At 41.0% G+C, this 4,231-nt stretch overlaps 1 long non-coding RNA gene across 1 annotated transcript; it reads right to left on the reverse strand.

Annotated features, from left to right (window-relative positions):
* Positions 1-298: 298 nt before the first annotated feature.
* On the reverse strand, positions 299-1,551 carry LOC126388714 (uncharacterized). The gene is made up of 3 exons (XR_007569780.1): positions 1,417-1,551; positions 656-745; positions 299-376 (listed from the first exon to the last, which is right to left on the reverse strand). It is a non-coding gene; the product is annotated as an uncharacterized LOC126388714 (long non-coding RNA).
* Positions 1,552-4,231: the final 2,680 nt, after the last annotated feature.

Genomic DNA, 4,231 nt, shown 5'->3' on the forward strand with positions numbered 1-4,231 from the left:
AGACGAGGAGAAAGAGTATGTGTTTTTTTTTTATTTTTTACAGAATATCTGTCTCATGTAACACTGTGGATAAGTGACAGTTTCAGCAAATATTACACAATGTATTTTTTTTTTTTTTAACTACAGCCTTTAAAGAACTATTCTCTCAGACAACTACAGATCAGAGACCCAAACTGTCACTTAATGTACACTAGACTTCAGGAAGGTTTACCTGTTGAAAACACTGCATGATAATAAATCAACCATAGAAAGTCCCACCCTCTCTTCTAGATTACTGGAGTAGTTTCATCATCGTACTTACGAAGGTTGATGCTCCTCAACTCGTCTCTCTCCTCAGTCAGATTTTTAAAACTGGCATCAATCCCTGGTGGAGGGGCTAACACCATTTGCAACAGTATCAGATTATGATCACAACTAAAGAGACATTTCACTTTAACACAGAATTTCCATATAACATGAATCTTTCCATAAAGCTGTAGGTATTTTTATAAGTTAAACGTATCTGTAAAACAAACCATTCTGTCATACAGCGATAAACCACACACCCATGGTATCACAGGAAATGACAAGGCCTGTAGTGACAAACTTCAACTCTGCTGTTAGAAAATTAATTCATATTAATTAATATATGATGTAATAATTTAATAAAACTCACAGAGAGCAAGACGGAGGGAAATGTTTAGAGCAACTTGTAGGAAACACAGGAGACAAAAGCTCACGGCAACACATCTGAGCAGTTTTCCTCCTGTGTATGGAAAACACACACACACACACACACACACACACACACACACACACACAGTGCATTGACTGATTAGCAGTTTTCTTGGACGTGTTGTATTTCATTCACTTCAAGTCTACATTAATAATTTCATTCACTCAAAGTCCTTGAAGCTTAAATTATAATAAGAATACCAAAGCACCGTTCTGGCAGGACTTGAAACACTAACCATATACAACCTGCACAAAAAGGTGAGAAGTTGAAAAAAGGATGACTTTTTTGTCTGTTTTTCAACTTTCAGTCACAGCCATGTTACTGAAATTCTAGTATTAGATAATAATAATAATAATAATAATAATGAATTTATTTATAGAGCACTTTACATCAAAGTGCTGTACAGGTGAATTTAGTAAAAACATGCAGAACACTAGTAAAAACAAAAACACAATTTAAAACAGGACACCATAAAAAAAATAAAAATCTTTAAAGTAGTTTAACAGTCTGTCAAAAGGTAAACACAAAAATAAATTAAAAGTCAACAATGTTTAAATGGTCATGGAGATAATGTAAATAAACAAAGACCATAAAGCCAAAAGGACTTTTTCACTTCTACACTGAACTATAACTCACAGTGTTGTTGATGATGTTACTTTGATGTTTCAAACAGCCAAACATTGATAGCAATTCTGTCTCACCGGGCACTGTGGTACCATCTTCATCACTGTGACTCTTGGAGGCAGCAGTCCTGGCTGAAGCATCAGAGAGGTTCATCATCTCCACAGTGATCTCTGATGCATTTTCATAGACAGCCATATTTCACTCAGAGTGTGATGGATGTCTTACTGATGGTTTCTGTGATCTGCTTCTTCTTTTGTATGTTGCTTAAACTGCAAAGCACTCATGTACTTCCTCAGTTTAAAGTTAAATGTTGTTTTTGTTGTGGTTTGAGAGATGTCATCTCTGTGTGCTGTGGGGAGGTGTGTTCTGTGTCCTTTTTTTGGCAGGTGGTTTGGAAGCCTTGCAGCTGGAGCTCATGTCTAATCAAGGACTGCTCTTAAGAAGTGAGCTGCAGAGGACCTGTCGCCAGATTGTCTGCACTGCTCTGTGGTAGTGTTGGCTGCTACCTCTATGTGGTTTTTGCATTTAGTGTGAGCAGTGAGCTTCTAGTGATTTTTGATTCTCAAGTTTTCTCCACGTGCTGACTGACGTTTTTGCCTTTGTGTGCCCCAGGTCCAGCCTGCTATCGCACCGTGCTCCAGCACCTAGCTACCAAGCCGCCCAGCCTCGAGCCCTCCCCAGCTGCCAGACACCAGCTCACGAGCCTCCCTGCCTCCGTTCTCCGGAGCCCCTCTCCACACGCTTCCCCTCTCTCTTTCGGATTCCTGTGTATGCCTGCGCCTCTATTCCCCTTCCCACACCACCAGCCTGCCTCGCCACCCGCCTTCTCCGCAACTCATCCAGCAGACGCCGACACCCCTCTGCCCCTTGCCCCGTGCCACATCACCCGGCCCCTGAGCTGCTGCTCACCTCCCTCTCCCTGATTATCTTTTCATTAAATCGCTTTCATTACGTTTAAACTGTGTCTGTGTCTGTTCTTGGGTCCACTTTACCGCCAAACATCAGTTTTCACCCTATTTCCACTGACGTCATATTTTTCTTTCTACAGAAGTGAGAAGGTAGAAAATAAACAGAAGTAGAATGTGGTCACAAAAATAGACTTCCTCCTATAGAAATGTTTACCAATCAGATCTTTTTTCATTTTCATACAAGCGTATCTTAAAAAAAACAAAACTGCCTCTAATTTGTATCAGTAGCTACTAACATATTCTCAATCTAGACGCTTTAACCAGGTTATTCTGAATTCTGAGAACACCAACTTTTGGAGCTGTTTTGGGAAATAAGATTTATGTACACAAAGTGAAAATAAGAAAACAACGGCAAAACAACAATAATATCATTCTTTTATTTACATGGCACTTTTAAAGCAATAAATGCCATATTTTTTAAAAACATGAAATGCAAAAAAAGACAAACAAGAACAACATATCTGGACTGTGAGAAGACACCAGGGGCGGACTGGGACACAAATTCAGCCCGAGACATTCAGGCGCACTGGCCCACACACCGGCCCACACGTTTCTACCTAAAGTCCTCGATATGCTTGTACACACTACACAAACGCTGTCCTCAGAATCAACTGCGTAAGAAAATCAGCAGTTATTGTTTAATTCCAGACTATAAAATAAATGCAATAATGAATTGGCCACAAATGGCGATGTGCTTATTATTTAACTTAAAATAAGAGCATATGACTCTATCCTAATGCATCTAATTTTATGCACAAAATAACTGTCTGCCCTGCACAGCCCTGCTCTTGTATTACATAAGCCCAATTTATATCTCCATGACTCACAGCCATGAACTAAGGAGGTATAAATTGGGCAATAGGCCCTATAGTCAACTTTTAGTCAACTTATTACTACAATAAAAAAATCCCACTTCGTACTACTAAAAAGGTTTTCCTCTGGCTAAAATGTAATGCATAGTAGACTATGCCTTCACATTGCACCTGTCATATTGCTAGTCTCATCCTCCTCCTCATCACAACTGGGGTTAGTCTGTCCCTCAGCTTCATTGTCCTTGGGACTGGGAGCACCAGTAATTACAGCACCAGTAATTACATGCATCCACAGGAAAAAAGCAAGCACATATTTTATTTTAATACAGGTTTAAATTATAATGACTTAATGCAATACCTAGTAGGCTAGTTGGCCTCTTGAACCGGACACCTAGAAGAAATACGCAATTTGCCAAAGCCAACCTTGCACATTACACACTCACGAACGTTAGCTAACGTTAATGCACCTGCTATGGCACTGTCAGCTCCAGCTCCATCTCTGTCGTTAGCAACACCAGCAGCCTCAGCCCATCAACCAACGCCGCAGCCAAACAGGTCAGTTATTTTGGAGCAATTTGCTGCCTCTTCTTGTAAAGATTTAACTTTTTTATTCAAGTTTTTTCCGTGGGTCTATGTCATTGGTCTGACAGCCCATTGGTCCGACATCCCATTAGTCCGACGTCCCGTTCCGATATGTGATTATACTAGGCTATACTGTATTTGTGTACCATAGAGGATCAGCAAACGCAACAAAAGTAGGGTACTGGTCGAGATACAAGTGTCATAGAGAGGAGAGAACGAAACACCATAACCTCCTGTTATTAACTCTGGGGTCTAGGTTGTGTGGGGAGCTTTCCGCGGTGCTGAACGGCTCCCGGCGGGCGTATTTCTACCTTGATGGTGCACCGTGACCGGCTCTGGGTCAGCTGGGAAAGACTTGAGGCGAAGCAGGCTCACGGCTTATGTGTTTGCCACTTTCTTTTTCATTTTGGTCAGGGCTGGGAGGTCAGTTAAGGCGCGGCTGCATGGAGTTATGTAAATACTACTTATCAGTGGTGTTTTTTTTCCGACATATTATTCAAAGGAGAGCGGACTTCGTCGTCAGGTTGTGA

Source organism: Epinephelus moara, chromosome 1, assembly GCF_006386435.1.
Source record: "Epinephelus moara isolate mb chromosome 1, YSFRI_EMoa_1.0, whole genome shotgun sequence".
NCBI lineage: Eukaryota > Metazoa > Chordata > Actinopteri > Perciformes > Serranidae > Epinephelus > Epinephelus moara.